The 24784-nt window shown below is 35.3% G+C and overlaps 1 protein-coding gene and 1 long non-coding RNA gene across 2 annotated transcripts in view; one reads left to right on the top strand and one right to left on the bottom strand.

Moving 5' to 3' along the window:
* KCNH7 (potassium voltage-gated channel subfamily H member 7) overlaps positions 1-24784 on the top strand; it is a 781612-nt gene that overhangs the window by 42368 nt on the left and 714460 nt on the right. The window lies entirely within an intron of this gene.
* On the bottom strand, positions 2502-18644 carry LOC131410779 (uncharacterized). Its single transcript, XR_009221414.1, has 3 exons — positions 18533-18644; positions 6122-6239; positions 2502-3719 (listed from the first exon to the last, which is right to left on the bottom strand). It is a non-coding gene; the product is annotated as an uncharacterized LOC131410779 (long non-coding RNA).

The following is a 24784-nucleotide window of genomic DNA, read 5'->3' as shown; positions in this document are numbered from 1 at the left end:
AGAACTTTATTTGTACAACTTAATATCTTGCAACTTGAAGTTCTGAAAATTTCTAGGTTGTTTCTTCAAAAACAAACAAAAAAACCCTGTAAAAATGTAGTCTTTTCTCCAGTGATAGATGTTTAAATGTCATAACTGTATTTCTATGTTTTATTTCAAAACTTTATTATAGTGAAAACTTTCAAAGGACATTTTAAATTACTTTTAAGTGTACAAATATACTCTGCATGTAATTTTATCAATGCTAATAACTAGAAGTGACAATCTGTTCAGTTTCTTTTTATGCACATTTGACATAAGAACAAGCAAAGACAACAACACATCTTTCTCTTCTGTCCAGAAGTTGGCACCAAAGGTGTAAGAAAATGTATATGCATGTATATGGAATTAAGGAAATATGGTATAAAAAATAAACAAGGAAATAGTAATGTAAACTGATGTAATTCATTCTTAAAGTTTCAGGAATTGGTAAATTATATACTCTGACTATAGTTTGGTTTTTTTTATGTCTTGACCAGAGGTAGTTGCCAGGACTTTTCAGTGGAGAGCTTCTCTATGAATATAAACTACTTTTATCTCCTTACCTGAGTTTGAATTATCCAAAGGAATTTGTTTTAGGAAATAAAAATGACATCAAAACAAATCAAAGTATAAATAACACATAATATTGTGTATTATTGTAATGCAAATGTTTTACACTCATTCATTTCTACGTAGACCAGTAAATGGTATAAGGTTGTGCCTATACTAAAGGAGCAAGGGAAAACTGAAGAATCATTGCATAGCAGATACAATAAAGTGAACAAAGAGACATAAACTTAAAGCTTAGTGACAGAAAGGACTGGAGAGATCATCTAGAGCTCTTCATTTTACAGAGGAGACATTTCAAATCCAGAGAGATTAAATAAATTTTCCAAAAGACAGAGGTCAAGGATTATAAAGATCATGAAGATAGTTAGTGACAGACTCAGGACTAGAACTTTTCTACTGAAGAACTTTTCTACTAAACATTCTGAAAGAATGTTGAGTTAAGATGATGTGGTAAGTCTCAATAACATTTTCTTCTCAGGTGATTACAGATTCCAAATATATTGCTCCTCCAAATTCTTTCCTCTAGAGTTCCTTTTCCTTCTGTTTCCTTTTGCATAACACCCACTCTAGGAATTATCTCCCTCTTTTCTTTTCATAGTCTGAATTCCTTATGGTAGAAGAGATAATTCTCTGAGCAAGGAGTGGTCAGGTGGTAAGCAGTAATGCTTATGAAATGGGTGAGGAAGAAGTGCATTTGGGGAGTTGGGGTAGGAGGGCAGTCATGGGATGGAATTTGAGACTGCTGAACTCAAATGATTAAGCCTATTCATAGAGTCAGCAGTCATCCCCTTCCCTCAAGGAGGCATCTCAAAAGACTGCATTTTAGCATTTTATTCATCCCATGTGTGCGCTCGTGTGTGTGTGCATGTGTGTGTGTGAGAGAGCACTTTGTTTCTTTCTTCAACCTGCAAAATTATAAATTCCTTAGAGTTGTAAAAGGACCTGGGATCACACAGTGTAGTATTGAACACATAGCACAGACTTTATAAATTACTTGTTGATTGGTTGATTGGTAATTTTATGTATATGCTTTATGTTCTCAGATTTGGAGTTATAGGTTTATCCAATTATTTATTGTTTGAAAGCAAAAAAAATCCTTTCAGTATTTCATTTATTCAACATTCATTTATTTCAAACATCCATTGAATGCTTACTATGTGCCAGGCAGGTACTGTGCTAGACTCTGGCGTTGCAAAGATGTTACTAACATGCTACCACATCCTTCACCACCACCTCTAAGGAAGATGTCACAACAGTTGCTGCTGCTGCAGATAATAAAGATGAGGATAATGACGGCTAACATTTGTTGAGTGCTTACTATCTTCTAGGCATTGCTTCTGTTTTACTCATTTAATCTTTAGAACAAATGTCAGAAGTAGCTACTATTATCTTCATTTCATAGTTGAGAAAATTAGAGCAACTTGTCCAGTGTCACAGCACTAATAGCTGATGCATCTAGGGTTAGGTGACACGTCTTGGGTTAGGCGAATCATCTGGGGTCTGGACCCCAAGTAGTCCAGCTCCAGTGCCACTTATGCTAGAGCCATTATGCTGGAGAGAGTGTCTCTGCCCTCCAGAATCTCACAGTGTGTGGAGGAGCAGGACATGTGAGTGGATGTGAGAAGTGCCAGTTATGATTTGCGAATTAAATGCAGTGAATGCAGAAAGACTGATGTGCGGAGCTCTCCCTGGAGAAGTTGTAGAGGCTTCCCAGAGCAGAAAGTATGCTGTAGGTCTAATAGGAGGTCTTAGCGTATTTTTCATTCAGACCCCTCTAGCAGTCTGATGAATTTTTCACAGAATATTATTTTTAAGTGCATGAAATAAAATACATAGAAATGTAACTGAAACTGACTGTATGGAAATAAAGTTATTTAAAATACATATTTCATATAGTAATATATGTACTTCTTTATTAATGCATAAAATAACAATATCTGATGGTAGTTCTAATAATTACCCTAATTCAAAGAAGTGAAGAATCTAAATGTTATTTGAGGCACATGTAAAAACTGTAACCTGTAATGAAAATATCTGTAATTTCTGTTGGTGATAAAGTCACAGGTTATGCTAATAACACTGAAGTTTGTAGTCTCTGTTTATTTTAGAAACATATGCTAAATATTTGCTCAGGATTAGTGAAAGTAAAGATATAATTTTTTTCCATCCACATTCACAAATACGTTGAATTCTATCCACAGTCTGTCTGGGTTCATGGACCCTAAGTTAAGAACCCCTGTAAGAATGAAGAAGTGTTTCTGATGTGGATAAGGCAGGCATAACCTGCTATGCTATAATTTGGAGAATGCCATATTAGGAGTTATCTTGAGTTTAATCACAATCAAAAGTCCTTCTCCAAAATATAAGCAGCACATTATTATTTCACGCTATGGACTGCAAGAATGGCCTGCTGAGAAGCACCATTAGTTAAGACGGAACAGTACACAGTTTGCTCTCTACAAATTTTGTTTCTCTTTCACTACAGCCATCTTAGAATTTATATGCTCTTGCCAGCACTATCCTGCAGATTTCAGTGTCTTAGTGGTTTTATTACAAGGTAAATATTTGAACCCAATAAAGGCATAGTTTCTACCTGAGCAGCATCCACAGTGTGGGAAAGAAGACCCAAAATGTGATAATAAACGGAGTCCCCAATCATGCTGGGACCAGCATTTTGGCACCCAATTGAATGGAAAATTTGGTGAAAGTCCAATATGGGACCCAGGAGGTATCTTGGAAGGACTGACAGAAGATAAGAAAAAAGAGGGGAAGGGACTCTTGGTTACTCTTTGAAGGCAAGGTCGCCGTTGGAATGTAATGGACATCACTGAAACTCAATGTTCAAATATTTGTTTACCATCTAGCCAGGTTTCGGCGTGTGCTGAAGTTTCCCACAGCACATGCAAGGCTCCAAGTAGTTCATTAAGGCTTCTCACCTCTTCCTTGCTCCCCCTCGTCTTTGGAGGTGTAAATTAGAGAGGCAGATGTACAATCTGGGAAGTTTTCCAGCTACATATTTAGAATGTGGAGTGTTCGGCACCGTGGGTGTTGAGCAGAGATTTTCAGTCTGTCACAGATCCAGCTTCAATGCCAGGGAAAACCCCCAAATGGCCCCTGAATGCTTTGTTCTAGAAGAAAATAGTAACCTTTATCAGGACAGGCTGCACTTTGCTTTTTAATTTTTATTGTATAACCCATAAGTGTTGAGCATGGTGGGAGAAAAAGAGGATTCTGACTGAAGTCTGGGAAGCCCCGAGTTTCTTGGTTAAATAATATCTATTAGGAGAAAGTTTTAGAGAGTCCCTTTATTACAATTTGCAGAAAATGCTTGTACACCAGGAGAACACTAGATACCAGAAGGCTGAAATGGCATAAGAGCATACTTGCTTATATTTGAAAACTTTCCAGCTTGGAAAGTGTTTTCATATATTTTATATCATATTACTCTTATTAAGCCTCAAATCTACAGGGTAGATATTATTTTTCTAAAATTTGATAGGAAATCAGACTCAGGTTAAGTACATCAGCCCATGTCATGAAGATATGTTATGGTGGAATTAGGTCTCAATCCCTTCATTCATGAAACTATTCAAGAACTACCATTTGTCAGCAGAAGATAGAGGAAAATAAAATAATATAGAACTCTACACTTATGTAATTTCCTCCACTATCTCCCAAATAACCTAATATGGAGAGGAGTCATTTGAGCAGTAAAAAGCATCAAATATGAATGGAGATTAAGGGCAGCCTCATAAAGAACATGGAGGGCTGGGAAAATTGTTCCCGTGGGCGCTTTTAGTGAATAGAGATCTGTTTCCATCTCACACTTTTTTTCAGCATAATTGAGTTCTTTAGTCTTCCCTACTCTAAATTTCTCGTCTTCCTTTACTCTGAATTGTAAAGAACCAGACTTCACTGATGGTGTAAATGCTCTCTACTTTTGTCTCTCAAGTAGACTATTCTGAGATGGATTCTATACGGCTCTTCAGAGGTTCCCCATAAGACTGAGGGCCAGTTCCCCACAGTGGTGACCTTCTCAAGAACACATACTTGTAATGACTTGCCCTTCTTTTCGTTTTCATTCTTTCTGACCTCTCACTCCTATTCTCTGGGATCATTTTCAAAATAAGCCACTTGTACACAAGCCCTTGATTCAAGCTCTGCTTTCTGGGGAAAGCCAAGGGGAACACAGGGGAAATATGGGCCTTTGGTTTTCTGTAACCTAAATTGCTCACTCGGCTGTATGTTAAAAAAGAATTCTGTTACTGTTGTGGGAGAAGAGGGAGAATCCCCCTCTGCCCTTTCCCTTAAGGTTCTCATGGCTGGCCAAATAATTAACAAGACAGATTAGCAGGAGAAAATAATACCAAGTTTAATAACACGTATACATGGGAGAAACTCAGAAATGAGCAGCTCATCCTTCTGTCTAAGCTGCTTGCTTAAGTATTGTAGCTAAAGGCGAGGAAGGTGTTGGGGGTGGATAGTGGTTTGGGATTTCAGAGGGGAAGAAGACAATTCGCATGGAGATGGATATGCAAATGTTTGTCTGACAACTCTTTTCAGGGCCACCTATAGAGAATGTGGCCACGCAGAGAGAGAATTTTTGATAAGAGGGGCTTGGTGCCTTTCCTATTGTAACATCTATTTTACATTATTGTTATAGCCATCTTGATAATAACTCCTTCCTGAAACAGATCTTTTGTTTTAAATTCTTTAGGCAGTTTGGGAGGGTAAACTCAAATGTTCTTCCTGAGTTTTCTGAGTCTTTATTGTCTTCAGCTCGAAATAATCTGCGTACCAGAGTGGTGCTTCTTGGGGTGGCCTGCCCTGAGCACCATCACTGTATACTATCAACTCCAAAAATTAGTAGTTGAACCAAAACACTTTAGGAAAGGAAGTGAATACCATAAGCCTCTCACTTTGAAGGAAGCCAGAATGAGTACAGCCCAAGTTTCAATCCCTCACAGCTCATACCACAAAGCTGCAAGACTATCTTAGCATTATGTTCTTTCCATCTTCCCTGATTAGAGCTTTGAGCAGAAAAAAATGAAAACACCTCTGCCCTGCACATTTTACCCAACACAGACTCAACCTTAAGGCAGATTTCCCTTTCAATTATGTAGACCCCCAACTGAGGACCCCACTAATGTGCTCCATTCTATTCTTATCATAAAATTCAGCTATCTTTTCTTAGCATGATCCATTTCAAGTGAATATACTAGGAATTCCGCATGCCCTTTAACTTTTCTATGGCAGCAGAACACATGTGGCATTGTTCCTGACTGCCACATTGCCACAGGCACCTCCTCCTCACCACACACTCTGCGTACAACAGGAAGCAATACCTCTGCCTTCTTTGCCAGTACGTTATGCACTGGCTTTGGGAATGATGGCTACAGTCTATTATGTGGACGCTTCGGCTCCAAGTTATTCTAAGAAAATCTGAATTCACAAACCTCTCATTTCATGTTTCAACGATTAACACTTACCTTATTTTTTCAAAAATATCGAGATAAGCCATATGACTGACCTGCATTATGACATCACTCACAAGAAGTTGGAGAGCTGTTCATTTAGCCACTGTCTCCATTCATCTCCCCTAGAGGAAGTCATTATGTGAAGGTTTCTATTTTCAATGTAATCCCAATCTGTGGAAAGAACATAAAAGCTTTGGCTGTTCTATTTTGCTGTCCATTGTTATAAAAAAAAAAATGAAGTTTCATTTAAACTTTTAATTCAGCATAAGAACATTCCCTTTTAACGGTATGATGGAGTTCAAGAACAAACATAATATCTGACAAAAATGGTGCAGCAACTGCAAAGTCACATATTTGATACCTTTTAAAGTATTGCACAATTATGCAATAATTATTTTTAGGTTATGGTAGTATATTAGTGGGTGTGTCAGGAGTAAACAAGCCACTCCTCACCTTATTTTTTGAAGTTGTGAAATGACGGGTTTGGGGATTTATATTTGGGTCCAATATAATCATATACACTATTCCAATTTAAACAAAAACTTTCTGGAAACACTTTTGCTATTTTTTAAAGCTACCACTAGATGGTATGCAAATACTCTTTCTTCAGTGATGGTTCTACTGTTTTCAGATTGTTAGAATATGAGATATACCTGTCTATGTGATGTTCTGATTTAACTTTATTCTTGTCTTTGAGGTGGGAGGTAGGAGGAAGGGATGCTGCTGGGATCAGGAATTTTTCATAAACTATTGTCAACTCCCCTGGGCCAATTTTATTCCTTTACATGTTAATGGTACTATTTTGATTTTTTAAACTTTAAATTTTTTATATCATTTCCCCAGTATACCCAAGAACCAGTTAGTAAGTAATAATATTTAAGGATTGTCTGCAATTAGCAAGTGTACTTCATATCTAGAAGTTCTCTGGACCTGAAGAGCTAAAAATGTTTTACTTTAGTGATTTTTAAAAATTACTTAGAGGTTTAAAAAACTACATAGTTACAAAATATAAATACCACCTCATAGTCTGAAAAAAGAAAAAATAAATTTTATATATAATTCTCTAATACTTCTAATAGCTAAAATTAATTCCCAATTTGTCCTATTGAAATAGCTATGTCTTTCAATGTATGTGAAAATGCTTCATGTCTCTCTGTCTGAGATTCTCATTTGTTTCCTTCTAACTCATAAATGAAATTAATGGGCTACTATTCCTAATGAGGTAATGACATCCATCAGTGTATAGCAAATCTATGGTGAGTCCACATTTTTCCAAAACCAATTACTATTTGAAGTATCAATCAACCCTAGCTCCCAGTATTAGATAGCACGCTCAGCATTCCAGCTTCATTGTTCCTGCTGTAACGTAGGAGAGCTTCTGTGTAAAAGTGACCTATAAGTTGTCCCAATCTATGGTCTGCAGTTGGCAGCAGTGGTCTTCCTGCCGTTCTTCTGGATGGGGGATAAATGAAAGATTAGCAAAGAGTAGGGAGGAAAGTGAAGATGAGGTAGGATGGCCGTAAGAATCACTGACTCAATTGTCTTTGCTTAAAATTAACCATTTCTCTGAATATATAGCATAGTACACTATGTATTAGTGCGATTTCAGAAATAAAGAATATCTTACCTCCTTACATTATTTAGCTGTTTATATAACCACACATATCTACACAGCTATACGCACTATAAATGTAAACAGCCATCTGCACCATAACCACATCACTCATAAGGAACTGCCCTGTATCTCAAATTATCTGAATTTTCCTGGTTACTCATTCTGAGATAATAGGGACTTCATTATCAGCCTGAACTTCATGTTCATCTATTTCTTTCCTCTTCTCGCCACATTTTAAAAAAATCCTTGGCCTTTTAATCTCATACCTGCTTTCTCTATTCTTGTTCTGGATCACAAAGTAATCCCAGAGGAAGATAGATAAGCATGCAGATTTCATGGAGTACATAGACCAGCTCAGCAGGAGTCCTCCTACTTGCTGATTTACTACTGAAACCCCCAAAGTAATTATATCCTTTGCCCAAGTTCCAAGCTCACTGATTTTACACACACACACACACACACACACACACACACACACACACACACGGTTTGTGGATGAACTCACCTTTGGCTTCATTGAAAGGATGGAGATTCTTGGATCTGGTCTCCTTAACGTAATTTCACATTTTCTAAAAAATAGTTGCAGGGAAAGGTGTAGCGATCTTTGTAACCCATAATCAGTTGCCTTTGATCCCATCATTTCCTGACACCTGAGGACATTCTTCTATACCTGACTGCACTGTTGTCTATCTTTAGCCACTCCTTCCCCTAGTTTAATACATGGTATTTCTTTCCTCTTTTAAAAAAACAACAACCACCAAAAAAAAAAAAACTAATGAATCCTTCCTTTGCCCCTCTGGCTTACCTCCAGTTACCAAATTTTATCTTTTATTTCACTGAAAATGTGTCAATACTCCAATATTTTCATTCTTCTCTTTATCAACTATAACTTCTGCAATTTTACATCTGACCCCACTCTTCTGAAAAGTGCTCACTTTCTAATATTTCACTCATTGCCACTTCTAATGACATTTCTTATTTGCCTGGATCTGTAGACTATATTTGTTTTGCTGACCAAATTTTCCTTTGTGAATCTCCCTTATGCTGCGAACTCTGTGATCACCACTGTGGGAGATCAAAATTTGGCCACCCTGAAATATATCTCTTTACCTTGATTGTTTTCTCTGAAGGACATTTGACCTCCCCCACTAACTGCCTAAAGAATTTGACATGGTGGCTCCTTCCTGGAACAGATCTTCCATCTGATGGCTGTAATATAATGTAAAATAGATGTTACAATAGGAAAGGCACCAACAAGCCCATCTTATCAGAAATTCTGTCTCTCTGGCCACATTCTCTGGATGGCCCTGCGAGGAGTTGCCAGACAAACATTTACATTTATAAGGGAAATCTCCATTTGTAAAGGTATCTCCCTCTCTGTCTTGGGAAGAGGGGGGATGACCTCATTTCTAGAAACTTATCAATGTGGAAGGTGAGGTCTTAAATCTGCATAATAAACCTTACTCTTGTTTACTGTGCTTTAGTGGTAATCTCCTGTAACTGACTCCCCCACCCCCAAAATCCTCCTTTGTCATTGGCTGAAAATGATATTTAAGACGAGAATTTCTGCTATTGTGTTGAGAAACGCAGTGTCCCTGCTTTCTCCCATGTATACATGTTATTAAACTTGGTATTATTTTCTCCTGCTAACCTGTCTTGTTGATTATTTGGCCAGCCAGAAGAACCTTAAGGGAAAGGGCAGAGGGAGATTAGCCCTCTTCCCCTGACAGTTTTGGCGAGCCAGGCAGGAGAAGCACTGGCTGGTAAGTTGCCTTCTCTGGTTGGAAGACCTGCCTTCTCCCTGGACTACAGCAGATGATGAGATACGGGAACGCCTGACGAAAGCCGGCAAAAAGGTAAGACTTCTTACCACGTCAGCCTCCCGGAATCTCTATCTGCGGAGTCCGGCGGAAGGAAGTGGTGAGAATTTTTTTCTCTTTCTAAATTTAGATTGGCAGGAGAAAATATTTGGGAAACTAGTTTCTTGGGCTTTTAGTGACTCTTGGTTTAAATTTGGTAGAGTACTCTTGGTTTTGATCTTGATCCCTTTTCCTCCCAGAATAATCTCTGTCTTGTTCTGTGTCCTGAAAACTTGGCTTTGTGACCAGTGAGAATATTCTCCTTGGTCTCCACCATACGGAAGGTGCATTTACCGGGGTGCACCTTGGTGGCCAGTCGAGTAGACTGGGGTTCCGAACTGTCTCTTTGTCCGGCTGTGCCAAGTTCTCAGGGGAGTTTGTCATAAAGGGCCCAGTCCATAAGGGCTTTTGTTGTCTTTACCTTCGTTGCTTGTTAGTGCTGGAAAAATCCCATTCCAGTATCGCCCGCCCGGTGTCACAGATTAGCGGGTCTGTGATGGAGGCGTCCCACACTATTGTGGGAGACCGGAGACACCCTTTTATCCTTACCGCCTGTGCAACGAAGGTCTTTACTGTCTCTGAATATCTTTGGGAGTGAATTCTGTGGATCATGGGGGCTACATCATCTGCGCCCTCACCAGGGATGCCTCTTTGCGTCCATGGTAAATTTATTCTAAGCGTGGAAAGTTACCTCCGGGTCTTTCCTTAAAAAGGCTTATTGGTTCGAGTCACTATTGGAATAAATATACAAATAAAGATCCTACTCGTCAATGGCCAGACGACGGATCCTTTGAATTGGAAAAACTTCTAAATTGGGGGAAAAAAAAAAATGTTTTGAGAGCTCTCACATAATTGCTTAATTGGTACCTAAGAATTAAGGCCAGAAAAAGGAAGGAAAAAATTTGACTAGTCTTAAGACCTTGACTCAGGTTACAATTAAATTGAGAACATGTAAAAGTGTAAGTGTTGATAAGATTATAAAGGTTGGAATGTTTGAGCTAATTTTATACAAAGAGGTTACATCAACTTTGCCTGAGTATGTTTTAAAATGTCTGACTGGGAATGCTTCTCTTGTCCAAAATTAGAAGACCAAGACCTATTGATAAAAATCTTAATGATAACTATGTTTAAAGGTATAAGAAGTGATGAAAATTGCATGAAATTTTGTAGGAAAAAAACTGATGTTATTTCTATTACAGAACTGGTTAACAAAAATAGTAATTTAAATGATGGCTAATTTTATCCAAAGTCTTATGAAGTCTTGTAGGCAATCTAAATAATTATTGGGAATAAGTAACTGAATAGTTGTGAAAAAGATAAATGTTAGATGAACTTTAAACAATAATCATGTGTTATGGTGGTTACAGCTTCCAAACTCTTTTTGGTGACTTAAAACTTGAGAGTTTTCTAAGTTTTATGATAAAAATTCTCTTGAGTATCATCATTTCCAAATAAGATAAGTTATTAGACATTGATTGCTAAATGTACGTTTGTCTACTTTTGGCTTTTCATTACAGGAAAACTAAAAGATATTTTGGGTCTATTGGTAAACGTGTTTTATTAAAAGATTGTACTATAAAGTAATGTGTTTCCAGAAGTCATGGAAGTGTTTATAAATTTTCCAAGCCACAAGATACTAATGTAAAAGAAAGTTTATAATGGTTTACTTAGTTTTTACTCACAAATTAAGGTTTCTAAAGGTTAAAATTTCTAATTCGTATATGTGATTGAAAATTAAGAAAAATATGTCTGTGTACAAGGAAAGTAAGATGTATAAAGGTACAAAGAATAGAAATATTTTGTTTGGTTAAGAAAGATAAATTTGTCCTCAAGTACTAGGAGGGAAAAGAAAGACATGGGACAAATTCTGAATGTAAAAAGAAAGTTATAAAAAGTTTGTGGAAGAAGAATTCTGGAAAAAGAGTTTTATGCATGGTCAAGTTGGCTAAGATTGAAATAAATTTAATTAAGTAATGAGTTTTAATAGCAGAAATAAGCTGGTGCAAAATTGAAATTTCTCGTAAAAGGATAATTTGCTTAAACTTGATAAAGAGGTTATAAAAGATTTTTCTTTACCTTTGAGTAAGTCTACCTAAAAGACAGAAAAAAAAAAAAACTGTTAAAATAATTTCCTACGTTCAAAAGACTGAGGTCTCTCTATTAAGGCTTTTTGGACTGTTAATGCTATGTTTGCTTTGACTGTTTATATTTTTGACAAGCTCCCCCAAAATTCATATCTTAAAGTCTTTTTTTTTAACTTTTATTTCTTTGAGAATTTTCAAAGGGCCCTGGAACTTCTCAAAGAAATTTGCTCTCTTCCTATAAGGGGAAAGATACTAGACTTATTAGGCTTATTCAATATGTTCAATTACATGGAAAGCATTGTCAGACCAGTGATGATAAGCCTGCTTAGGTGCTATTATGTGGGCAAATGTTATTGACATAGGTGTTTTAAAATTGTATAACATTACTGAAATTATGATCTGTCCTGGTTATCAGTCATTCTGGTTATTATCATTTTAAAGTGTTGTATGTCACAAAATTAACCAAATTTCCTTGTCAATTGCCATTTTGAGGTCTTGTTGTTTACAGACTTATTTCTTTGCTCTAATGCTTTTGCAAATTGTTTCGACGTCAAAAAAATTCATGGAAAGGACTCTGACATTTACACTGGAGTACAGGTTTCTGACAAACTTTCTGATCATAAAACTGAACTTGGTAAGAAATTACAGAAATCTGATGGAGAGACTGATAACTTCATGAAGCTGCTAACAAAAAGACTGGGATCAAGAATGGATTACACAGGACTGAATAAACTGATAAGGATGCTTATAATTTTTATGATTTTTCATTTGAAGTATTGCTGAATTTTTAATGTTTTGTTTTTTCAGATTTAAGGAAAACTTTTTCTCTTTTCTCCTGAGATAGCTATGACTTACAGCAATTTAGTAAATGATATTTTTTTTGTAAGTAAAATTGAAATATTTATCTTTTTCTCTCTATCTGATCCCTCCAGGATTTGGAAACTCTTAGTGAGTGAATATTGTTGTTTTCATGGCAATATAGTTATTTGCATAAGTTCAATAAGAATCTGTTCTCCTTATAACAGGACACAATTGGAAACACTGGTTCTATTACCAAGGTTGTGACTGGAACATCATATTTGCAATATAACCATACAGCTTTTGAGGAATGAAGATTGGACTTTATAGAATAAAGCCACGTGGAAATATTGGCCTGGTACCTTTATGTTCCAAGCAGCACTTACCAAGATAAGTAAAGAATGTCACTTATCTGGCAGGTACAAGGAACCTCAAAATATTTTGGGGGAACCTCGGAAGAGAGGACTTCACCCAAATCTGTAGGTATTGCAGGCAACGTCTGATGATAGAATCCTTGGCTTGGCTTTCCTGGCCTCGAGAGACCTTTAAAGTTCAATCTGAGATTCCTTATAAAAAGTTTCAGCAAAGCAGATTTAAAAGAGCTTATATGATTAATTGCTATTCTTGCTGTACTTATGTAAATAATTGGGCCAACTCTATTAGAACTAGATTTATTTTGCAAACTAGTTAGTTTTAATTTGGCTATCTTAATAAAAATGAGGGTGATTTTAGAGAAAAAAATTATATTTCAGTAAAAACTATAGTATACATTTGTGGATATTAGATCCTAGTTTTGTTGTCTTTTGAGGTTTTTGTTTTATATCTGTTGACTGGACTGGATCCTGATTTCTTCTAGTCTCCTAAAATATCTGGCTACAGATGTCCAAACTAACGTTTTTGATTTTTTTTCCATCATTTTCATTTGAAATCACTGAAAACTGAACCTGCCCTTTTTCCTGAAGCCTTACAAACTGAAGCTGATGGACTTGATATAAACTTGAGATGACCTGACGACACCATCTGAGACATTTTAAACTGCAAAAGATACTTTGACGCTGACATCTAAAATTCTTCTTCACTGGCTGTCCTCTGAACTCAAAAACTGCTTTACAACTTGCTCCAACCATTAACCTTGTTTTTCTTTTATAAAAATGCTTCTATTAAATACTTGATTGCTTGCTTCCACAATATAGGCGTGACCTTGAGAGCCCACCTGCATCACCACCTACCTTCCAAAAGGAACTTAATTGAACTGATCTATTATCAGGACTAAGAAATGTGTTCAGTGAGATGAAACAATCTACCAACTCAGCTTCTGGACTATGAAACTTCTTTAAGTTTCAAAGGCGGGACTGTGGGAGATCAAAATTTGGCCACCCTGAAATATATCTCTTTACCTTGATTGTTTTCTCTGAAGGACATTTGACCTCCCCCACTAACTGCCTAAAGAATTTGACATGGTGGCTCCTTCCTGGAACAGATCTTCCATCTGATGGCTGTAATATAATGTAAAATAGATGTTACAATAGGAAAGGCACCAACAAGCCCATCTTATCAGAAATTCTGTCTCTCTGGCCACATTCTCTGGATGGCCCTGCGAGGAGTTGCCAGACAAACATTTACATTTATAAGGGAAATCTCCATTTGTAAAGGTATCTCCCTCTCTGTCTTGGGAAGAGGGGGGATGACCTCATTTCTAGAAACTTATCAATGTGGAAGGTGAGGTCTTAAATCTGCATAATAAACCTTACTCTTGTTTACTGTGCTTTAGTGGTAATCTCCTGTAACTGACTCCCCCACCCCCAAAATCCTCCTTTGTCATTGGCTGAAAATGATATTTAAGACGAGAATTTCTGCTATTGTGTTGAGAAACGCAGTGTCCCTGCTTTCTCCCATGTATACATGTTATTAAACTTGGTATTATTTTCTCCTGCTAACCTGTCTTGTTGATTATTTGGCCAGCCAGAAGAACCTTAAGGGAAAGGGCAGAGGGAGATTAGCCCTCTTCCCCCGACACCACCTTGATTCTTCTCCTGTCATTCTGATAGCATATCCTTTTATTTTAGGTTTCCTGCACTTCCTCTTTCTTCTTAATTATAAGTATTTCTCAGGGCTCATGGCATCCTGATTTTTTGCTGTTCTATTTATTCTTCATTTATTTACTTTTTCATTCATCCATTCCCTTTGTAGAGCTATCATACCAGTCTACCCATACCACTACTAAATCTGCCATATCTTCTTGTGGTGTGGCTCTACAGGGAAAGGATCATTACAGAAGAGCTAATTGCCAAATATGGAAAGAATGCTAGGGTTAGGAAATCATCGTTTTGTAACCACATAAAGTTAAGTAAATAAACCACGTATAGTCACACATTGCTTAATGCGTGACTATACGTGGGGATTCGTGCTTAATGACGGGGATACATTCTGAGAAATATGTCGTCAGGTGATTCTGTCATTGTGTGAACATCATAGAGTGTACTGAAAGGGAACAAAATTTTTCACCCCAAAATGTGTCTCTTTAACATAAGGATTATTTCAGGCTGATTATATTTAAGAAACAAAAGACTCAGAGAGTTTTTCTTGTTACCTCCCTCTTCACTGCCTAAAAGAATTCAGATTAAAAAAAAAAACCTGTCTCAGGAAGCAAGCTGTCACCTTGACATAACGTGAACTAGTAGTAGTAGATGGGGAGGAACCTAGAAAAGCCTGTTTGTTGGGCTCCCCTTTGTATCCTTCTGTTTCTGTGTCGCCAAACACTTGTTTTCCAAACATTTGCTCCTTTTCACCTACCTGTAAATTTCCTTCTTTCCCTTTGAAGTCTCTGACTCTCTCTACCTCCAACATCTTCTTTTGTCTTCAGATGAGAGTGGTATTTAAAATGAAGGTTTTGGCCATTTTGACAGAGTTACTTTGTTTTCCTGGGTTTCTCCCATGTACACGTTATTCAACTTTGGTTTGTTGTTCTCCTGTTAATCTGTCGTACATAAATTCAATTTTTACACAAGCCAAAAGAACCTAGAAAGGTAGAGGAAAATTTCTTCCTCCACTACAGTACTTACACAAATCTAGATGGTATAGCCTACTGCACACCTAGGCTATGTGGTACTAATCTCATAGGACAACCATCGTGTATGTGGTCCGTCATTGACCAAAACATTGTGTGGCACAGGACTGTAATCATAGTAATGATTAGTTCAGGCAAGAATCATCAATGTATGCTAAATCTAGAAGAAATTTTTGACTAGGTAGAAGATATTTGCACTGTCTTATTTTCCCAAATATTGGTTAATAGTTACAAAAGGAATTATAGGAACTGTACAGTGGAGAAAGTAAGCATCATCTTAGTTGGGTGATAAGATTAACATCAAAAAACCAGAGAATGATGGCCATTATCTGTGTCCAGATGTTATACCCTGGTACAAAAAATATCATTTAAGCCATCTGCACCTCTGCTTCCTTAGCAATGAATTGAAGATGTGCTTTGTGAAGTCAAGGACTCAGCACAGTGTCTGAATCATTGTAAGCATTCAATAAATGTCACATTTTTCTTTCAACTTCTTCCACAATATGTCTTCATACAACATTTCTTACCTTTTACCCCATTGCTCTTCAGTATGCTTTCTTCACCCAAGTCATATGTGTGTTTCCTTTCCCCAGCTAGATTGGCAGGTAGGATTTAGTACTGTGTCTTACACCGAGTAGATGCTGATACATGTTTGTTGTTACCATTGAGGTTTGATAACTGACATACTGTTTTCTTTATGAATTGGAGGAAAAAAGACTCTTCTAATTTATACTAAGTCTGTTGCTATAGATACCACATTTTCCTCTAGGTTTTCATTTTCTTACTTCTCTCTATGCTACCAGCAAATTATTTTGATCACATCTCTTTTTAACTTGATTTAGCTATGCAAATAACAAATAAGAAATGTAATAATTTAATTTAAAAGCCAATTTAAATTCAAAGCTTATGAACAATTGCTCTGATAATAAAGTCTATTTTCCAAAACTAATATTGGAAGACATATTTATTGATTATGCTGTGAAGCATAAGGTAACATTAAATTTTAAAGTAAAGTTCTTATCTAATTGTGGCTAAAGAGGCAAGTTAAAACTGAGCACATGATGCAGTATAACTAAATAGTTTAAAATCTCATCTGTTACATTAAAATTGTATTGGAAAGTCATGTTGATTGATTATTCAGAGAAATATAAGGTAATTATCAATTTTAAACTAAAGTTATTTTTCAATTGGGTCTAAGAAATAATTAAGGTGTTTAATTCATAATTCATTTTCATTAAACCACCTTGGAACTTTATCCTTTACATTAAAATATGTTTGTCAAATTCAGATTTTTGATTCAGAGACCAACAAGGAATATTGTTTCAGTTTTTATTTACTATATTCATAGAGTTTTTGCTCATTAAAGCATATTATGATTTGTCTATATTGTAGCATGAAATAAGGAAAAGGAATATCCATTCAATACAAATAAAATGAATGAGTTGGAGTCAGCTTGATATTTTGTGTAATTTTCTCAATTGATTACTAGTAATTTAGCAACCTTTGTATAGTGATTTAATTTTTTAGTTACAACAAAGATTTTTTTTTAAGCTTTCTTTTTTAGACAACCTTAGTGAAAATATTAAGGTAATAAATGTTTCAGAAATTAAGTACGTGTTCTTCATTTTATAAATCACATGCTTGCAATAGAACCTGAATTCTCTGCATATACAAAATCAAAGCAACTATCTCTTTGGTTAAAAAAATTAGGAAAATAAATTAGCTTTATGACATCAATAGGACTTTGTAGCTTGTTTCTAAATGCAAGGTAAAAAGCATTTATTGAGATAAAAAGCAGTGAATAACAAATAGAATAATTTTGGGTTTTTTTCTTTCATAGTGTTTAAAGACACAATGCTACAAAGAACAATTAGAGAAATGATATAACACTGTTCTTTGTCTAACTTATCTGTGATTTTTGATACCTATCAAATAATGAATAAAAGGAAGTGAAAAGTATATAAATAGTACATTCACCAAGCCTGGAGAAGAAAGGAAGTATTTTTTTGCAAGATTCCATATCAATAATATTAATAACCTGTATTTATCAATTTTTAATATGTAAATGGTATCTTATATACATTAATTTCCACCTTAACTCTATTACCTCTATTTGACAAATAGAAAATAAACCTGTAATATCTTTATTTGACAAACGAGAAAATAAAGACTTCCAGAGGCTAAGTAATCTGGCCAAGGTCATGAAGTAAGTATAGGTTAGAGCCAGAATTCAAAAACAGGTGAGTCTAGGTTTAAAATCTGCACTTTTAAGGAGTATGTGTACTGCCTTCATGGGTATGCTTATATTTCAAGGATGAAGATCAAGCAAGTTCTAGTTTCTATTGTTCTTTTTTTGATCATGGCTATATTCTACTTTCATCTCACCAGAAAACTGGTCAAGAAAAATATGAGACTTTTCACATCATGTACCATCTTGTAACCTTTCATTCCATAGAAAGAAACTATTTGGATGCCAAGTTTAAAATGACAATTGCTTCATATCGATACTAATTTTTTCCTTTTTAAATTGAGGAAAATAATACCTACCATGAAAGGTTGCTGTGAGGATTAAATGAGATAAGGCACCATGAAAGTCATGTGTAAGAAATTACTGAAGTGTGCTCTACAAGTGTCAGCATTATTTATACCTTTCTCTTTGCTTTTTTATGAGTGCTAAGCATTATGACATAGTTATGACTTGAAAAAAGAGCTTCAACTTTTGGATAAATAGTGCCATAAATAAGTTTATGAGTATGGTACACTAAAAAATTCTGATTTTCCCCTAGAGTACAGGGCAGATATGAGTAATTTAAGGAATTCCAACTGGTACTCTGATAGTCTTGTACGCTGGCTGGTTTAGACCCTCTGTGGGAAACTAAATAGTTCATAAAATATTTGAGTAAAAACAAAGTTTGTGTGTGTGTGCCCCTTGTTTTGAAAGTTGTTTTATATATATGTTTTTTATGGCTATTAAATGAATTGACTGCATGCTTACCTGCCATAATAAATGAGAACTTGCACGGTGACTGGATCATACATACCTTCTCTGATATGTGTCTATCTTCACTCTGTCCATATGGAAGGGCCCTTTTAGATAAGAATACACGTTATACTTTAACATTTTCTCAACAGAGTGCCAGTTCTACCACTCACACATCTAGTATCTAAAGCATATGGATCTCTCTAATTAATTACATGGAATATTGGCACTTCAGACACTTGTCACAGAATTCAATCATGAATTGACTGTGATTTAATACTTGCCAAATGTTCACTTGAGATAGCTAATGTTTTAGAGATGGTACAGGGAATCATTAAGTATCCATTCCTCTGAGTTCTCTAACTTCCCCAGTTTTCCCTATATTGAGTAAGGCCAACAGAAAACAATATTGGGTTTTCTTAGCTTCTCATAAAAGACTTTCAAAGTCAGGAAATGGGGCCACTCTATGGCTATAGTTGGCCACTTCTGGATCATTATTCCTCTTCCTTCATCAAAAAAAGTTTTCTACTCTGACATGTAAAGAGCTTGGAAGTTGTCACTCCCATGTTCACAACATGAGCAAAACTCAAAAATTGAAAATCAACTACTCTTCTTAGAATCATAGAATTGACTTTACTGTGCAAATTACTGCCCAAACACTGTAGAGATAGGTGAATAAAGAGAATCACGGTTTACTGGAAACAGAAGGCACTGGAGCTGGTGACAGGTAGGAACACTTAAATGGTAATTGACAAAATTCTGAAGGCTGAGTGTGGGCTAGCTTCAGAATTAAAACCAGTGGAGGTTCAATCATAGGGATGTCCCCACTTTCATTAGTTTTACATCCAGGAACCCCCCCCACCCAGGTTCTCATGGCGAAGATTAGAGAAATGTCCTTCTGTGCTTCAGGCAGGAAGAGGGGAAAAGTAACCATTTTCAAATACAGCTAGAGCATTCTGTTCTTCTTAATAAAGGTCTGTCCTCAAGGAAAACTATATTACCAGAGCTTCATCTCACCTGAGGGAAGGGCCATAAGCCAACTCCAGCCCCCTCTGGCCTTCTTGTCTCATTTAAGTGGGGAAATAAAAGGCTAAGAAACTCTACTGAAGGTCATAACCCAGAGATTCTGCCCCCTCCCCCCCACCAATGGAGATCAAATCATAGGATTATAGAATGCTTCCCCTCTCCAATACCTCACATCATATCATCAGGGATCTCATGTAATTGCAGTAGATTACATCTAAGAGAGTTGTGAGACATAGAATTTCTTTAAGAAGTTTTGAGGAAAATCCAAAGACAACAGAGTTAACAAAAAATGAGGACACTAGAGGAAATTGAAACCTCTGACACCTACAGTTATAGCAAACATTAAACACAGCCTAACTCCTAGCCAGATAAACATGAAACCAGTCAGTAAAGGCCTATTTGCTTCAGTTCCTATTACCCAATATATCATGCCCAGTATTCAACAAAAAATTACAAGGCATGCTAACAGGCAAGGAAAAGCATAGTCTGAAGAAACAAAGCAAACATCAGAACCGGACTCAAATACAGCAGAGATTTTGGAATTATCAGGACAGGAATTTAAAATAACTGTGATTAATATGCTAAGGGCTCTAGTGAAAAAAAATAGACAATATGCAAAAAGGGTAATGCAAGCAGAAAGATGGAAAATCTAAGAACGAATAAAAAGAAAAAGCTAAGAATAACAAATATTGTAACAGAAATGAAGAATGCCTCTGATTGGCTAATTAGTAGATTAGACATGGACAAAGAAAGAATCAATAAAATTGAAGGTATGTCATTAGCACTTCTCAAGCTGAAATGCAAACAGAAAACATAATTAAAATAAAAGGGAATAAAATATCCAAGAAAACTGGGGCAATTACAAAAGGAGTAATGGGAATACCAGAAGAAAAAGAAAGAGAGAAAGGAGTAAGAGAAATATTTGAAGTAACAATGGCTGAGAATTTTCCAAAATTAATGACAGACATCAAAACATAGATCCAGGTTCTCAGAAAACCCTCAGCAGGATAAACACCAAAAAACGTACAACTAGGCATATAATATTCAAACTTCAGAGAACCAAATACAAAGAGAAAATCTTGAAAGAAGACGGGGTAGGAGGGAACCTTATCTATAGAGAAGCAAGGATACAAGTTACATTGAACTTCTCTTCAGACACCATGCAAGCAGAAGAAAGGAGTGAAATATTTAAAGCCTTGGAAAAAACAAAACAAAACAAAACAAAACAAAACAACACATCACCTATCCAGAATTCTGTAACCTGTGAAATTACCCTTCAAAACTGAAGGAGAAACAAAGACTTTCTCAGACAAACACAAACTTTAGGAATTTGTCATCAGTAGATCTGCCCTGCAAGAAATGTTAAAAGAAGTTCTGATGATATAGGTCAGAAACTCAGATTTACATGAAGAAAAGAAAAGCATTAGAGAAAGAATAAATGAAGGTAAAATAAAACCTTTTTAAAAATTCTTAATTGATCTGAAAGATAAGTGCTCAAAGTAATAATAGTAACAACATATTGGATGATTATATCTTATGAATAAACAAATGAATGGCAATATTATAAGGGAGGAAGGAATTGGGAATACTCTGTTACACTCTGCACTACCCATGAAGAGGTATAATGTTATTTGAAAGTGGACTTCGATTAGTTGTAAAAGTATACTACAAACTTTAGGGCAGCCATTAAAAAAATAATATGAAAGTAGAACATTGAAATTTGTGGAATGCAGCAAAAGTCAGGCCTAGAGGGAAGTTTAAAACGTTCAATGCATATATTAGAAATAAAGTAAAATTTAAAGTCAATAATCAAAATTACTGCCTTAAGAAACTAGAGAAAGCAGACCGATATAAGCTTAAAACATGAAAAGAAAAGAAATAATAAAAATTAGTGCAGAAATCAATGAAATTGAAAACAGGAATATGATAAAGGAAATCAAAGAAATAAAAAACTGGTTCTTTGAAAATAACATACAATTGATAAACTTCTACCCAGGCTAAGAAAAAAGAGAGAAGACAAATTACTAATATCAAAAATGTAGGAGAGTCCATCACTACTGATTCCATGGATATTAAAGTATAATAAAGGAATATGATTATCAACTCTATACCCACAAATGTGATAATTTAGGTGAAATGAACCAATTCTTTGAAAGACAAAATCTACCAAAACCCACACAAAGAGATAGACCGTCTGAACAGGCCCATGTCTATTAAAGGAATTGGATCAACAACCAATAAACTTACAAAAAAGAAAGTATAAGGCCCAGGTGGTATCACTAGCTAATTCAATCAAATATTTAAAGAAGAAATGATACCAATTATCTACAGCCTTATCCAGAAAACTGAAACAGATGGTACACTTCCTAACTCATTCTATGAGACTAGCGTTATTCTACTATCAAAACTAAAGACATCACAAGAAACTACAAACCAATATCTCTCATCAACATAAATGCAAAAATCCTCGATAAAATATTAGCAAATTGAATTCAACAATGTATAAAAGCACTAAGTGCACTAGGGAGAGGTTTCTGTTTTCCCCCATTTTGCTCCCCAAATTAATACATGTTCTTTTCAGAAAAGTTGAGAAATATTCATAAGTAAAAAAACATTTTAACTACTGATATCAACATTTAGAAATAACTAGTTAGTATTTTATGCATATACTTCCTGACTTTTTCTTATGAAAATTTATAAATGTCTACTTTTTAAAAAAATTAGACCATATATATATTTTACAAAGTACTTTAAACTAGCAATATCTCATGAATATACTTCCATGTCAAAAATAGATCTTGATTATTCAATGGATACATAATATTCCATCATACGGATAAAATAGTTTACTTATCCATCTGATATTGCTGAACGTTTAAGTTATTTACTGTTATGTTTTTAAATAAGTAATAATAAACATACTTATACTAAAAAAAAATAAATAAAAAGAATTGCACACCGCAACCAAGTAGGATTTATCCCAAATATGCAAGCTTGGCTCAACATTCAATTAAAATAATTCATCAAATCCATAGGCTAGAAAAGAAAAATCACATGATCATATTATAGATGCAGAAAAAAATCTGATAAACTCCAACACCCATTCTAGATAAAAACTCTCAGCAAACTAGGAATAAAGAGAATGTCCTCAATTTGATAAAGTATACTATAAAACACCTTAATAGTGAGACGCTAAATGCTTTCCCCTTAAGATTGGAATAAGGCAAGGATTTTCTTTCTAATCACTCCTAGTCAACTTTATACTGGAAGTTCTAGCTAATGCAGCAGAAAAAGGAAATAAGAGGAATACAGACTGAGAAGAAAGAAATGAAACTGTCTTTGTTTGCAGATGACATGAATGTCTATGTAGAGAACCCCAAAGAATAAAGAACAAAACACAAAAACAAGCAGAAAAACAAACAAAAAAACTGTCTGGAGCTAATATGTGATTATAGTAAGGTTGCAGGATACAAGATAAGTATATAAAAGTCAATATGTGTATCAATAAGTATACAAAAGTTGCTCTCCTACATACAAGCTATGAAAAATTGAAGTTTGAAACTAAAAACACAATACCATTTACATGAGCACCCCCCTCTCAAAAAAAGAGAGAGAAATACTTAGCATATAAATTTAACAAAATACTTGTAAGATCTATATGAAGAAAATTACAAACTCTGATTAAATAAATCAAAGGCCTAAATAAAGGGAAAGATATCCATGTTCATGGACAGGAAAACTCAATATTATTAAAATGTCAGTTCTTTCCAACTTGATCTCCAGATTGAATTCAATCATGGTCAAAATCCCAGCAAGTTATTTTGTGAATATCAACAAACTGATTCTAAAATTTATACAGAAAGTCAAAAGATGCCAAAGAGCCAACACAATACTGAAGAAGAACAAAGTCAGAGGACTGACGTGATCTGACTTCACGACTTATTATAAAGCTACAATAAATAAAATAGTATGGTGTTGGCAAAAGACTAGACAAATGGATCAGTGGAACAGAATAGAGAACCTAGAAATAAACCCACACAAATATAGTCAACTGTTGTTTGACAAAGAAGCAAAAGCAATACAATGGAACAAAGATAATCTTTTTAACAAATGGTGGTGGGACTGGTGGACATCTACAGGCAAAAACATGAATCTAGACACAGAACTTACACTTTTCACAAAAATTAATTCAAAATGGATCATAGAACTAAATTTAAAATGCAAAATTTTAAAACTACTAGATGATAATATAGGAGAAAATCTAGATAACTTTGGGTACAGTGATGACTTTTTACATATGACACCAAAGGCATGACCCATGAAAGAAATAATTGATAAGATATACTTCATTAAAATTAAAAACTACCAAGTAAAAGACACTGTCAAAAGAATGAGAAGACAAACCACAGATGGGGAGAAAATATTTGCAAAAGACGTATCAGATAAAGGACTATTATCCAAAACGTACAAAACTCAACAATAAGAAAATAAACAACTCATTTAAAAAATGAGCCAAAGACCTGAACAGGCACTTCATTGAAGAAGATAAACAAGTATATAAAAATATGCTCAACATCATATGTCACTAGAGAATTGCAAATTAAAACAATGAAATATCACTACAGACTTGTTAGAATGGTCAAAGTCCAAAACACAGACAACGCCAAACCCTGACAAAGATGTGGAGCAACAGGAAACCTCATTCATTGCTGGTGGGAATGCAAAATGGTACCGCCACTTTGGAAGACAGTTTGGCAGTTTCTTACACAGCTAGATATAATACTACCATATGATTCAGCAATTGTGTTCCTAGGTATTTGAAAACATATATCCACATAGACACCTGCACAAGAATGATTATAGCAGCTTTTACATAATTGCCAAATTCTGGAAGCAACCAATGTATCCTTCACAAGGAGAATGGATAAATAAACTGTAGTACATCCATACTATGGAATATTATTCAGCAATAAAAAGAAATGAGCTCAGAAGCTACAAAAAGATATGGAGGAAACAAATGCATTTTGCTGAGTGAAAGAAGCCAATCAGAAAAAGCTACATACTGTATGATTCCAAGTATATGACATTCTGTAAAGGTAAAACTATAGAGAAAGCAAAAAGATCAGTGGTCACAAAAGGAGGGGAGGGTGTGGGTAAGAGGGAGGATATATGGGGAAGAGGTATGAATAGGTGAAGCACAGGAGATTTTTAGATATGTGAAACTATCCTGTAGTATACTGTAATGGTGGATACATGATATTATGCATTTGGCAAAGCCCATAGAACT

Source organism: Diceros bicornis, chromosome 10 (genome assembly GCF_020826845.1).
Source record: "Diceros bicornis minor isolate mBicDic1 chromosome 10, mDicBic1.mat.cur, whole genome shotgun sequence".
Taxonomy (NCBI): domain Eukaryota; kingdom Metazoa; phylum Chordata; class Mammalia; order Perissodactyla; family Rhinocerotidae; genus Diceros; species Diceros bicornis.
Note: the sequence above shows the minus strand (reverse complement) of the source record. Positions and strands in the feature narration are given on the sequence as shown.